Below are 15,687 nucleotides of genomic sequence, written 5' to 3' on the forward strand. Positions count from 1 at the left end.
GGGTTTAAACTTACTCAACAGCTGTTTGGAGTCCAGTCCAGGCGTTGTCACTGCGCAGGATGCAAGTCCCGAACTAACTAGGAAACCTAAAAAGATTGTAACAATCAAACAATCCTCAACCAATAAAATTCGTACACATACCATGACACTAGGGTCTAGAACCAAAACATAGGGCTGGAAACAGCTTGCGTTTACCCTTTACCCCTCCAGACCATTGCCTTCCTGTCCCATTGTTTTAGATGACACTAAGGAGTGCCAATTCTTGTCATCGCCATTCTTGTTAGTATCGCACTGTAGTCTGTGCTGGTTTGATGTGTGATTGTTATTCTCGTACTTGTGATTTTTGCTCGGGACTTCCATCCTGTGCAGTGACAACGCCTGGACTGGACTCCAAGAAGCTTATGTTTCACTCCTTTTCCTTTACCTTCTTTACTTCTTTCTATTCGTTATTTTTTTATGTACTAGTACTTCCCCCACTTGATGAAGAGGATAGTTTCCAATCCTCGAAACGTTGTGTTGCAATTTCTATAACCTATAACGATGACAAATATCCGAAACCCCGTACCCTTTCACTGATTATGTTTCTATAGTAATTGAATGTTTGTCTCTTTATTAAAATACATTAAAAAATTCGAAGTTGTACAAAAGAGTTTTAATTAAACACTATAAGGTTTTCTTTTGATAATATCATAAATTCTATCCCGACTTTTAATTGATAGGTTCAGTACACATGTAATACAGGGCGTTATTTTTTTCTGATGTTCCAAATCTCTCCGAGCAATATTTATTGTATCTTCCTTACGAATTTATGTTCACACAATTTTATACATTATGAGTAAACTTGGACCATAATAAACATTACTCTACATTTTAAATTTTAATTCATAAAAATGAGGTATATACTGTAAGATTAATATGAATTATAACTCTGAACCAAAGATCGTATGTTATTCCATGCAAAGGTTTAGTATAGTAAAGTCACACAATCTCCATATGTAGGCAAAGCCTATTTTCGGTAGTCAATGCTCGTGACCCTACCTCCCAGGGCAACTGATTACTGGCATAGACTGTTATTCTATTACAATATAAATAACAACTCGGTCCGTTTTTATTTGAACCGTTGCACCATCAGTAGCACCTGAAACAAAATTGCTCATAAAAATTCTATGAACTTAAATTTTTAATGTACATTTTGAACATAAATTTTGATAGTTAATTACGAATCATATTTACCAAAGCTAGAGCGACAGCTTATAGAAGGCTAGTTGTATTGTATTACTTTCACCTATACTAAGGAGGTTTCCGTGGTGTAGCGGTTATCACGTCTGCCTAACACGCAGAAGGTCCCCAGTTCGATCCTGGGCGGAAACAGTTAAATTTTAGCTTACGATTTTTTTATAATATTTTAGATTTATAGTTTTTAGTGTCTTTCAGGTAAATTTTGTGTTGACTGTTAAATTTATTAACTTTTTTAAATGCGCAACTCCAATTAATAACATTATGATCTCTGCAAGAACTGATTTATTATGTATTTATTCCAGTGAATAGATCGTCTCCATTACGATAATCTTTTCAAATCTAGACACGTCCAATTTTATGTTATTTATTTTTATTCTTATTCCCCCACCTCTTTGTGAAACCCTATATCACAATTTTATTGAAGGTGGTAAATTTTTGTCATATAATTAGTGGTCGTTCTCCATGTCCGCTTTGGACAAATCCAAAGCCTATACACCCCGCAGACCCAAAATCTGATGTAGGATTAACTTTTTAATTATTTAACCATTATCTTGTGAAGACGTGTTAAATTACCGAAAACATACAGAGCTGTGTTTCGTACCGTTAAACACAATAAATGAATACGCCTCTAACTCTATAAATTTATAAATATACTAGCAGTTACCCGCGGTTTCGCACGCAATTTCCTGTTGAAAAAACCGGACAATATATTCATGTATGTTTCTATGACATAATAAACAGTTCTGAGATAATCGACAGTCACTCAAAGCTATTTCAATCTCCTGATCCAATTTAGATTTAAGTTTAAAGAACAGAGTGTTTGGGATCCTGAAGCTGTAAAGTGAAACAGTTTTTATAAGATTCCTATTTCCCTCCAAAATTCCATGATAGTTTATTGAAGTTCTCCGATGATTTCAGTAACAATAAGAGTTAGCCTTTTTATCCAAATGACGAAAGTGTATCTTATCGTACAACTAAAAAGTTGCGGTCAATATGAGTCTGTTCTGGTCGTTTAAATTCACTCCCGTCTAATGTATTTACGGGTGTCACAATTGAATTATGCTGTTGCACAGACCAAAAAAATTGTTTCATATGTTGGTTTCTGAATCCATCTTATATTACTTTTTGGTGTTTAAGTGATTTTGATATTTTTTAAATATTTTGTTAATGTAAAACTGTGTATACAGAATGTTCTTGAAGTTCCACATAGGCTTAATATTTTCTTACCTACTACGAATAAAGCAATAATACTTTGTACATCATTACTTAAAATGTATACCAATGCCTTTTTGTAAGGGGTGAAGTTTTTGAGACCCTAATTTGTTGTACTACTCGAGCTATACTCTTATTTAAAATTTTCTTCTGATTTCTTGCGAGCCTTTCCTCCTGATGACAGAAAATTGATAGTGACTCTAAAAAACAGACTTTTAGGTGCAGTAACTATGTATCAAGTATGTTTGCTTTATCTGTAATGGGAAATATATTTCCACATAAACATCTTTTTCAGTGTGATTAAAGTTTGATTAAACTGAAATTAAAAAGAAATTCCAAAACTGTTTAAGATTAGGTGTTAATTTAGAATGTTACTTAGGGCTAAACAGGCCGGGATTAATATTCAGAACTGAGTTACCACTGAGTAGGTCGAAAATTAAGTAAATTTATTTTCTGTTTTTTTCCCTTAATTTTCGAGGAATTTAATTTTGTAAACTGGTTTTTAAACCATATGAATATATAATTATATTTATATATATAGAAGCAGAAAAATTATTGTATTTATAATTTTTAAAAATTACTGTACAGAACTTCTATTTAATTTTTTTTTTTTTTTTATTTGTAGGTATTCATTTACTAATTTCAAAAGTCCTTTACTAACTGTCCAACTTTCGTTACAAGGAGGTTTTCCGTGGTGTAGCGGTTATCACGTCTGCCTAACACGCAGAAGGTCCCCAGTTCGATCCTGGGCGGAAACAGTTATCTTTTGTAGTCAATAATTGTTTATGTATTTTGGAAATTTTACTTTTAAAATCAGTTGAATAGATCGAGAATAATCATTTTTGTCCGTTATTTCCGGTGTTTTGGTCGCATATCGTTTTAATTAAAAGCACAGTGACAAAAACATAACAGAACTGAGTTTTGTTTCGTTAAACATAGTAACAATATACTAATTAGTTTTGCTGCAATTTGTTAATGTTGATTTAAAAGCTCATAGTTTTTGTTCGTATAAATTTCATAAGACATTAAAAAATGTACAACGATACAAAATAATAATATACAAAATATCAAATATAAATACTTGTTTAAGTAAAACCGTAACATTGATAAAATGTTACAAGAAATCCTATTATCTTTCGGATGGATCGTAAGAAACAACGAAATCATCCTCTTACTCAAATGTATTAATTATTATTAAGAATTAAACTTTAAAAATTTTCAAAAAGAAGTTTATTTTTTCGATGCACTGTACGTAGCGCTGGGCTTAGCGATAATGTTACAGTACTTCTGTCGGCCTCTAAAATACAAGAAACACTGGCGTTACTTTGTTAAACTTGTTACGATATTAATACACAATCTTAATTATGGAGCTTTAATTTATAATATTTGTTTATTGTACTGACTAATTTACCAGTGCTTCAGCGTTCCAAAAATCTTTTACTAACCCTCTAACTTTCACATCCTGCAAGGTGGTTTCCGTGGTGTAGCGGTTATCACGTCTGCCTAACACGCAGAAGGTCCCCAGTTCGATCCTGGGCGGAAACAGTTATCTTTTTAGCTTTTCCAGAACAACTACTAACAATCATTAAGTAATTTAGATTTTCTGAACGGTTCAATTATTGATCATTACGTTTTTACGCTTCCACACAAAAACTCCCAAAAAGGAATTAATAAAGAAATTTAGGATAGTTGGAATAATTTATTCTAAATTTTCAACTGTTTATACTTACTAGTCTGAGAGCCGAGATGCAATTTGGATTGTATAAGCACATATACTATTTTTTTCCTTTTTAATTCAATAGAGAAATGTCTCCTAAGAAAAAAACCCGTCCGTCAGCTGTGCTACTTTCGGTAAAGCTCAAAATAGGAAAGTATCGAAAAGGTTAAAAGTATGAAATTATAAATTAGTTCACAAACCAAATTTGTTTAGCTTGTCACACTTGAAACTGACCGTCAGGTACATGTAATAGGTAAATCACAGTCAGGCAACTCGAAAAAGAGGCTGATAGTAGCCACTTTTATCCAAATATTCGTGCTGTATATTCATACATTTAGTAAACCCTTTATTTGTAAATACAAACTTACATTATATATTTTTGTTTTAAAGTATACACTACAGTAAATACTATGATAATAGTCATAAAAAGGAGGGGGAATATTAGCAAAAGATTTACAATTAATTTTGTTCACAAAATTCTCTGGATACTCTTTTTTAAACCTATGTAATAACAAAACTAAGAAGTAATAAAATGGATTAAACCATGAAACGGAGAGACTACTTGACATATCAAAGAGTTCTCTTTAGCCACGTCCACTATTTAACAGGTTCTGTAATAGCCATTGCGTGGTTGAAGTTACGATCAGCAGTTAACTGTGTGGATTTTGGCAATCGGTTTTTAGTTTGGATAATTTTAATTTGATTTAAAAGTTAGAATAAAATATTTTTTGATCACTCCTCGAGAATTTAGGGGAATTTAAAATTGGAAATTATACTACCATTTTTTAACTATACAAATAAAGATTGATGAAGGCAGATAAGAATACTGCATAATATGTACTATATATGAAATATAGCTTGAGCGATTGACATATTTTTTAAATATTTATGAATTAAGGAAAATAATTTTTAATATAAATTTAAAAAAATAATTTATGGTTAATTTTAATGGTTTAATTAATTAAATTTGTTTAGGGAATTTATTTTTATAAATATAATTGTGCCATGACCATTGTTTTTTTAACTCTGTAAAAAATGTAAAAAATAACACTTATCTCCAATAGGTTTTATAAAGTCTGAATATGAAGTGCCCTTCAATTCTGCTTTTAAAGGCCAACGATTCCTCGCGGAAGGAGCAATAAGAAGTTGTTTATCCATTTTCTGGTTTTTAGAAAAGAATATAATTTTGAAGCCAGAATTTTGTTTAAAAATTCAAAATAAATTATTCCAACCGAGCACCTACGGCACTGCACTATCTTAAAAACTCCCCATTAAAATAATGAAATTATTTCTAATACAAGTTAATCTCATTATCAAATTTGGTTTAATTTTTTGAACAACTATCAACTCTGCTCCACCAGATTCACCAGTCCTGGGTTTGACCTCCTACGATCCACTGCCCTGTGACAAGGAGCTAGCTCCTAAGACCTCCTCCAGTCCACAACTGGACTTGATTAAGTTAACCACTGAGAAATTTAAATACAACTCTATCTTCAATTACGTCCTTTATATTCAGTTTATCTCTAGGACCTGTGGCTTCCTTAATAATTTTTGTTTAGTAGTACCTGCAAACTACAAATGTTAATTTGTTCAGCTAGTCAACTTTTTATTCATTAACACATTGCATACATCAAAAAAGCATTTATTTGTGTTCTTTAATGAACAACCTCATACTTTCAATACGATCCGCTTCGATAACAATACTATTTTCAAAGTTTTTCGGCTCACAACGCGTAGAAACATCGTTTACACACATTGGACTTTACAACATTCTTGAAATTATTCTGCCTTGCTATGGAGAGCCACCTTCTGTCAACATATTTAAAACCGAAACTGCCAATAATAATCATTTGTTTGTACAGGCGAATTGAAAGAGCAAAGATGTATCGTGATTGGCTAATGCTTAACCAACGGAATACGACTTCTTTATCACAGACTGCCAGCTTTTAGACAATTTGATGCTGCCATCCTTGTTGAAATTATTTTCTTTCTTGATTATTTCAGAGGTTTCTCTTATTATGCTTTGATAATAGGATTTGTTTTGCTTGCACGTCTGCTCTGTCGAATTCTATAGCATGGTTTTGAATTTGCACTACGCTATAGGAGATTTTTTTTATGAATACAGGGTGAACCGAAATACTTAGATGATCACAATACGATACTTTACAATCCTAAAACTATAAGTTTTAATAAGAAGTTTGTTGTCTTTTTATTCATGAACATTGACAAATAGTTTATTTTGTACTCTTGAATTTTTCAAACATTTAATACACTAACTCAGTATCATTGCTTCCCAAGCAAATAGCACCACGAATTTTAGAACGATAAGAATCAAATTGACTACAATGTTAAAGTTTTAACTATAAGTTGGTTATCGTTATAAAGGTTTATACAATGGATTTCGAAAAGCACCTTTATCACAATTTTCCTGTTTAGAAAAAGTTAAATATGATATGCAAATCAATAAAGAATATTGATAATTTATTTTATTGCTTTACTGCGCTCGTACAGTACAATATTTAAATCATTATGGAACACTTACCTTTGCATACGGACATTGATTATGATATACGTACTTTTTTGATTTCATACGTATACACAGACGCAAAGAATTAATAGGGGTAAGTAAGAGATGTGTCGAATTTGTAGTTTATTATCCTAAACTAGTAGGTATTTTAATTATGAATCTTACCAAAAATGGCAGTCAGTTTAAGCAAAGCATGTCCTTGGGCATTAATGTAAAACTATTAGGATTTGGATTTAGCTTCCAGGCTCTAAAATAATCTGCGAGGACTGAAAGATCATCAGTGAGTGCCTGTTCTGTTTTCTTTATGTCATTATGTTGGTATGCTAAGGCAATATCATCCGCATAAATAAACTTTCTGGATAACGTTGTTGGGATGTCGGCAGACGTCGATGGACGTCATCCTGGGAATCATTCGATGGACGGAACAAGTTCTTGATATCCGATCCTACGAAAGCAGCGGGTGGCTTGGAAATTCCTCGAAAGGAATGGGTTTTATTGAATCGTTTTCGAACTGGGGTTGGGAGAAGCAATCACTGGAAATTCAAGTGGGGTATTACTGACGACCAGACGTGTGATTGTGGCGCAAACTCTCAGACAATTGAGCACATTGTAAACGACTACCCTTTGCGATTGTTTTTCTGGTGGTCTGGCTGGTCTGAGTGGTTTAGAGGATGGGTCTCTAAACTGGCTCAGTAATTTGGATGTAGCTTTGTGACGGGAGATTTTAATATTATTTTTAATTTATGACTCAAGAACTTTGTTCTTACGTACTTTTTAATAATTGTAATTTTTAATTTATTTATTTATGGATAGCTGCCTTTGTCCCCCATACGATATATATATATATATATATATATATATATATATATATATATATATATATATATAATGTAAACTATACTAGACTTAATAATTCTATTTTAAAATCAGTTTTAAAACAGTTCCTAATTATTTAACTTCCCATTTTAAGCAAGTCCTCACTACAATTTTGATTATCCTCTACAGATTCAAACTTGGTCTGCAATAATGGACGACATCTTGCCATCCAATGCATTGGTCAAAATGTAAGCCTTTCGCATTAGTGCCAAAACTAATTAGTTAAGCTCATTTACAGTAAAAAACCTAATTTACCCATAATCTCGGCATATTTATCAACTAAACGCTATAAATAAATAGTATGGTCACTACAAATATTTTAAATTGTAACTTTAAATGTTTACATAATGTTAGTTATATTTTCTATCACACGCAATAATTAACTAGTATGAATACATATATTTTTGTAATTGCAATATATTTTCACTAATTTGAACAATTTTATAGCGAAATTATAAATGATCGAAAAGCGCCAAAACAAACGCGCTGTATTCATCACATAAGGGTTTCATAGCACACAGAAGCCTTCAACTTTTGAACCTATAATTTACCTACACATGTGTACTGAACTATAGGCATCTATTTCTGACGGCGTTCACAATAAATTTAATATTCACATCGTAAAAGTGAACACAGCTCTTTTCGATTTTAAATCCTGAAATAAACACACAAAAACAAGATAAAAATGTCTCTTTATGTTAACATATTTACTACTGCTTTATCCTGAGTGAGATCGACTACTCTCCTTACTAGTAGGTACTCTGCGCCGTAAGGTGTCCTAAGAGAACAAAGTGCAAACTCAAATAAATGAGCAAGGACGTAGCCATCGAGGGAGTCTAAAGGATGCGGACCCCCCCCCCCCCCAAATTTCCAGTTTTCAATTACTTTTTTGGTAAACAATTATTATTATTTAAATAATTCAGTATTACTGACATGTACTGCTGAGATCATTCTCAACACAGAGACAGGTCAAGAACTTTTTAAGGAACAAAATGGGACCTCGCTCTCTGTCCAGTACAAGAAAATATCAGCTGTCTAGACGCCCTCCCCAATATTTTCCTAACTACATTCTTGTGTATGAGCTATATGTTTGTGACAACATGTATATTTTGGTCTTCCGAAAAATAAAATAAAACACTTAGGCATAACATAGTGAGAAGTGGGTAAATCTATAAAATAGGAAGTAAATTTAATCAATCAAAACTTTAGAGTTTTCATTTCATGCTTTTAGTTCAACTTTTTTATTTATACTACAATTTATAATACATATCAAAAGTCCCATAGATTGAAAGCAAAATGGACGGAAAAGAGAATTAAAGATTATTTTGAAATGAAAAGAAATACGAGATTAAGAAATAATTTTCAAAAGGAGGTTTATGAAAACCAACATGGTGATAACATTTTGTATGGGTTCATACTACGATATCATATTTAATAATGAACGCCGTTCATGTTTAGGTATATCGTATGAGCACATCGAAATAATTAACTATGACAGTTGCATCGTGAAAAAGTATCTAAAAACATACATACCTCAGCAGTTATTTTACTCAACAAATTTTTTCTTTCCGGCAATAATATTTATATTATTGTAATGAATTGCTCTCCCAGAAAAGTAAGTTTTCATTTTTTACACAAAGTTACTATTGGGTTTTATTTTTCTTTTTCAAAAATAATTGTAACAATTGTTCAAAACCATACAGTTACACATTACTAAAGTGTTTTACTCTGTAATACTGCAATACGAACGGAATACTTTGCTTGTAGTAATCATCAAGCAGCTATGAGGGAGCAAAATTTGTTTAGAACTTGCACTTTGACATTACACTGCAAAACACATTACTTTTATTATATACCTGGCCAGAATCACACTATTTTTAGCACTCTTAGATACTTTTAATCTACAAATATGTGTATTTCGAGAAATTCCAATGAACCAGTGGTGTATCTAAAGAGAGGCTTATTGAAGTTTGAGATCCTCTCTTGAGGTTACATATTGAGATTTTTAAATTATAATTTATAAAAAAACTGTTGTAAAAAGATTAATTTCCTCTATAGCAATCAAACTTTAACTTGTCGACTAGCTCATTTTTACTTGCCATTACTAAAATCATAGCGTTTTCACTGGTTGAATTATATTGTCCAATTTATGAATTCCTGATAAACCCTGCAGCTTTTGGAACACTGGTTATGGCATAAAATATACTCAATGGACCCCTTTTCCAGGACTCTTCACATAATAAATAAAACTGATATAGCGGTATAACGAAGGATCACATGTACTCATACTGTAGCTAATGTGGGAAGGATTAATTCAAAACAAATGTTGACCTTAGCTCCAGTTCACCTTCCTTTTAGTGCAGCGTTGGAATATGAAGCTGCCACAGACGTGACTCCTGGAATTGTGAGTCACGCTCGTCTGAAGATATTCAAAAAATGTTGGTGATGAAGAAGCTTAAAGCCAACTCTTTACATCTTTTGACATCAGAGACACCTAGACTACAATAAATAATAATATACAGTGTTATCTAGTGAAGAGGTTATCATTAGGTGCAATTGAGTGCCCTATGATGTTTCTGACAAGATCTCTAAGAGCGGTGGAGCAAGGGTTTATTCAACATGAATGTTGTTGAGTTTAGCTCCAGTTCACCTCCCTGTTAGTACAACGTCGGGGATCTGTCGCAGACGTGACTCCTAGAATCTTGAGTCACGTTCGTCTGAAGATATCCAAAAATGTTGGTGATGAAGAAGCTCAAAGCCAACTCTTTACATCTTTTGACATCAGAGACACCTAGACTACTACAATAAATAATAATATAGTGTTATCTAGTGAAGAGGTTATCATTAGGTGCACAATCGAGTGCCCTATGATGTTTCTGACAAGATCTCTAAGAACGGTGGAGCAAGGGTTTATTCAATAAGAATGTTGTTGAGTTTAGCTCCAGTTCACCTCCCTGTTAGTACAACGTCGATGATCTGACGCTGTCGCAGATGTGTGACTCCTAGAATCTTGAGTCACGTTCGTCTAAAGAGATCCAATAAAGTCGGGGACGAATAAGCTCAAAACGAACTCGTTTCGACATCAGATGCACCTCAATATCCCATAAGATATGTTATGGATTGTATGGATAACTTGTCCCTCATAATTGGTTATTATCATATTTAACGAAGCGTTAAAAGTAAAAGTAAAGATGTTTTTATTTTCCCAGGCGAAGTTAGGGCTAAGAAGTCCTCTCAAAAACACTTAACCTGGAGACCAACGGCTTAAAAGGTGACTTCTGAACCAACGGCAGGGCAAGCGGGCTGTTTGGTTTAAATCGCACAGCAGTCACCCATTCAAGCAGCAGCCATGCTCGACGTTGGCTTGATCTGGTTATCTTGCGATAAACGTTGTGCCATTAAGGAGAGTATGACGTTATTTTTTATGCTGTATTTCCTATTTTGCTGACATGTTGAAAAATATAAAATGTAATATTATTTATCACTATTTATTAAAAAAAAAAGTATTTTATTCATGTCCTTCATTTTTGGTATTTATTAGATCAATCACATTGTTTAGCGGTTTGTATCATTAACGGAATATTACAGTACATTGTGGATGACCACACATTGGGTTTTGTCCGCGATTGCCAAATCATCGACTAGGCATAATTTTACTCCCTATGACGACGTCACCCTGAAGGTCGAGGGGCGGAGGGAGGGTAATGGGGCGGTGATGGACGAGGCGGCGGCGCGGCGCCCGACGTGAATGAACCTCCTGTACCGGGATGTGTAAGGGCTTTATTTCGGGCATTACGTCACCTGGCAAGCTCCGAGACCCGTGTCAGCAAAAGTGGCCCAATCGCCAAGTTCTTGGAATCGTAACCGACCCGACCCGTGGTGGCGACGCGACTGTTCCCGCAAGCGTTATTTATGTTTTACGCTGAATTGGCTTCTTCACAACCTTCACTCTAACGCGTCCCTAGGTTTCCAGGTAATTGTCAGGGTGTTACACTGCTTCCAGAACTCGAGCCAACATCCTCTCACGATGGTTATCAGTTAAGGCCGTTAGTAGACCATGTCAAACAAAACCGTGAACGATTACTCCAAGGATATCTTGGTAGACATATTTTGTAAGATGCACATCTACTTTGCTTTTGTAAAAATGTTTGAGAGGGATGTAAGGGACAGAGACAAATAGATTTCTCCTCTTAAACCAACAGGAAAATAACGTATTTTCATGTGGGTTCAACCTCAAAATATGAAAACAATGTATTTGCTTTCGGGCATGGTCCATGGCCAAAATCCTGATTTGATGTTAACAAGTTAGAGTCATTGACGGCATTTCAATGTTAAAGTCCACGGGTGCAGCAGCAGTCTGTAGCCACAGAGAAATAATAATGAACCACAGATTTTTTAGCTTCCTGTAAAGTCATAATAGCATCAGTGTACACATATTCCAAGTAACTTTCTTTGGTGTGCTAACCGACCAAACAAATCTGAAAGGATGATGCTTTGGAACTTAAGCGCAAATCTCTAAAGACTGTTGATCTGTGCTGCAACCTACTCAGAAAATAAAGGTGATATAAATATTAATTATTTGTTATCTATTTAGTTTTTATACAAAGAGGTATGCGTTTTTAAGTTTACATCCGGTACAATTACAACGTCAATCAATGGACTATTACCGGCAGCGGGCGTAGTGGAAATATGCATTGGTCACCCGCACTACGTATACTAGATAAGTGGCGTAGTCAGCAGAGGTTTACGGTGGTGAAAACCGATTGTCGAATGGATATATTGCACATAGATTATTAATTCAAAATCTGCATATTGTAATTGTCGTCGGGTAGTACTTAAGAAAAAATTTTCACATAGCTTAATTGTTACAAAAATGTAATATATGTATATATATATATATATATATATATATATACACATATATATATATATTTATGGTATATATATATACATAACATATCTTCCAGCATACCCCAAATTTTATGGCTAAAGCACCTAGAGTAAATATTTCGACAACCTCTCCAAATTTGAAAAACAAAAACTTGTCCAACACTTAAACTACTCTAAGATTACACTAACTCCCGTTACTAATGGGATGTGAAACCGTGCAACCAACCACGTTGCGGTGTTCTTGCAAAATTATGAAAAACTCTTAGGGAATGTCAAAAGTAAAGTAACGTAACAGGTTTAAATTATCCCTCATTGTTGTCAAAGTAAACTGTGGGACTCTGAAGAATGATTTACCAAATAAAAAAATTTTAAATTTTGTAAATTTTGTGACAAACAGTAACATTGGGACAAACATCCTAAAAAACTCACCTTAGAAGTTTCAGAATAACAGGGCACAGATTTTGATATTTTCCTATAAAGACATGGAGAAGCCATTGGCCAAACATGCTGCTGAACGCACCAAAAAAGACAAAATTGAAAGAATGTTATAACCTTAAAAGGAAATTAATAAGGTTTCCCTTGTCATGAAGAATCATTTAAATAGATTAAAATTAAAAAATCTGGAACAAGCATCATGCAATTACTTTTAAAATCAAAATACCCAAATGGTTCTAAAATTTAAGGATAATTTTAACTTTTCCAAAATTTTCCATTCTGTGCCATTAATGATATATCAGCTGGGTTTTTGAAACTGTATTTAGTTGTCGTATCTTAAAAATTTTTGGTTATTTTATTTTATTTGTTGTGGGTTTCTGTTGTTTCTTGTTTTCTTGCATTTATATTATGCTTCCTGAAGCATCGTGGGTATTAAATCCCACGAAATCTATACAGAAGCCTTGGTGAACTCTTCGTTTTTCATATTCATATAAGTGAAAATTAAGGTATTATATATATATAATATATATTTATATATATATATATGATATATATTATTATATATATATTATTATATATATATAAAGATGAATAAATTTCATGAGCAGCTCGGTACGCAATATCGGTTTCCATTATTGGCGAACGTTTAAAGACATTTCTTTAAATTATCACAACTCCGTTATTTATGAACCTAGAGGAAAAATTGTTCTCAACAATTACTTATCACAATTCCTAACTTTTTAAAAAATTAACAAATATTTTGAATTTTTAAACTGTTTTACAAAATTACTGATTACCATCTAAAATTAAATTGTTCTGCTTGGTTTACAAAACCAACCTCATATCCGACTGCGCCAGGACTATTTTGAATTGCTTAAGAAATTGATTACACAACCCCTTTACGATACCCATTTCCAAAGACATTACAAATTAAACAAAATTTTGCTTTGTTATTCTAAGAGGAGTAGCCAGGAATTTGAAGCAAAAGTAAAGAGCTATCTATATAAATTTAAGGCTCAAAGAAAAACTGTTCAATGATAAAGATTATTGACGTTTTTTACATTGTTTATACGTTAAATTGACTGAACAACAGTGGACCATGTGTTTTTATCATTTAATATTTAAAAATTTCATAAGAATAAAACATTGAAAATATTATTGTCGTTTTCTTTACTGAATGTAATTAAATAAATAGCAATTCCATAAATGTTAATTGAATAAAATCGTGTCACTCCCTGACAAACTTTATGTCACTGTCCTGTTGTGTAAAATATAACATTTTTATTTTCAGCCGTTTTTAATTTGGGTTGTCATTTTCAAAAACCCCTCTTTTGCGTACAAGAATAAAAACTAGATAATCTAGTTTAAACTAGATAAAAACTAGATAAGATCATCTAGTTTTATCAGCGTTCAATGAGTTTATCTAAGTGGGCTAATCATCTAAGATAAAACATTGCCAACCAAAAAATCGACTAAACCAGTTTAGGAACAGCTAACACCATCCTCCAGTCGACTGATAAAAATAATAAAGTTTCAGACAGGTGTATACGAGGAATATCCAGAAAATAAGTATACTGAGGAGCTCAGGGTTGAGGGGTTGGGTGAGGGGGGGTTTTTTCCAGATATGTTTGGCTACACTGCCGTGTAAAACTGATTCCTCCCCACCGTAACAAGAGCGGTTCGAGGTTAGTACTGTTGAGAACTTTCGATGCAACAATACATTTCTTTAAAAAAATGTCAATCCAATCTCCCGCCAAGTATGAAATACGTGTCATCCGGCATCTTGTTTGGAAGGGAAAACTCCGGTTGAGAGTGATAAAGTTATGAATCGTACAAGTGGCATCGCGAGTTTAAAATCGGTTACACGTCTGTGCATGATGATTAGAGGAGCGGAAGACCTTAATTTGTAACTGAAAATATATAAAAAAAAATGGAAATGCGCCTGCGTAACGATTGCAGATTGACTGTGGTGAACTTTCTCGATACGTATTTCCGCAAATCTCCAGATCTCTGCTACTTGAAACCATCACAGAAACCCTCGGATGTTGGAAAGTGTTTGCAATATGGGTCCCAAAACAGCTGAAATACTAACGTAAGTTGAATCGAGTGGAGGCCGAGCAAGAATTTTTGAAACACTACAATCTTCATCGAGATACATTTCTCCGTTTTCATTATAAACCTCAAACGGAGTTATTCCCTTCCAAAAGAGATAAGGATGACGCCACGTATTTCGTGGCAAACTTGGCAGGAAAATGGAATCTGACACTTTTCACGAACAGTAATTTTCGTATTGACAGTTTTCAACGAACTGATCTCGAACCGGTCGCGTTGGGGGGGGGCATTACACGGCAGTGTACCGAACAATGTCGAAAAAACTCTCCGATCATGAGAGCCCCAGTACACTTAATTTCTGGAATGCCTCATATTTTTATAATGGATGATCTGAAATTCCAACTCGAAGTCTTTCATCACATTACATCGGGCTGGTCTCATGTAATTATTGACCAGCGTGCGAAAATGCCATGCTGAAAGCAGGAATCGAACTCGAGTACTTGAGGCAAGCTAAACGCTAATCACTAAGCTACTAGAAATGCTGGTTATACTTTTATAAATGAATGTTTATATGATATTCATCCAGATTTTGCACCCAAACCAAATATAAATACTATATTAAGGATTCATAGATTTCAATTGCCTATTTTCATGCAAAGGGCCTGTGCGTCAGCTCACGATATTTGTGTCAGGTTAGTCATGTTTTTGGCTCATAAATGTGATTTACTGTTTTCGCGGT

The 15,687-nt window shown here is 33.6% G+C and overlaps 3 non-coding genes across 3 annotated transcripts; all 3 read left to right on the forward strand.

The window, feature by feature from the left end:
* Positions 1-1,298: 1,298 nt before the first annotated feature.
* Trnav-aac lies at positions 1,299-1,371 on the forward strand. The gene has a single exon. It is a non-coding gene; the product is annotated as a tRNA-Val (tRNA).
* Positions 1,372-3,135: 1,764 nt separating this feature from the next.
* On the forward strand, positions 3,136-3,209 carry Trnav-aac. The gene has a single exon. It is a non-coding gene; the product is annotated as a tRNA-Val (tRNA).
* Positions 3,210-3,923: 714 nt separating this feature from the next.
* Trnav-aac lies at positions 3,924-3,996 on the forward strand. Its single transcript has one exon. It is a non-coding gene; the product is annotated as a tRNA-Val (tRNA).
* Positions 3,997-15,687: the final 11,691 nt, after the last annotated feature.

Source organism: Homalodisca vitripennis, unplaced genomic scaffold, assembly GCF_021130785.1.
Source record: "Homalodisca vitripennis isolate AUS2020 unplaced genomic scaffold, UT_GWSS_2.1 ScUCBcl_5361;HRSCAF=12049, whole genome shotgun sequence".
Classification (NCBI taxonomy): domain Eukaryota; kingdom Metazoa; phylum Arthropoda; class Insecta; order Hemiptera; family Cicadellidae; genus Homalodisca; species Homalodisca vitripennis.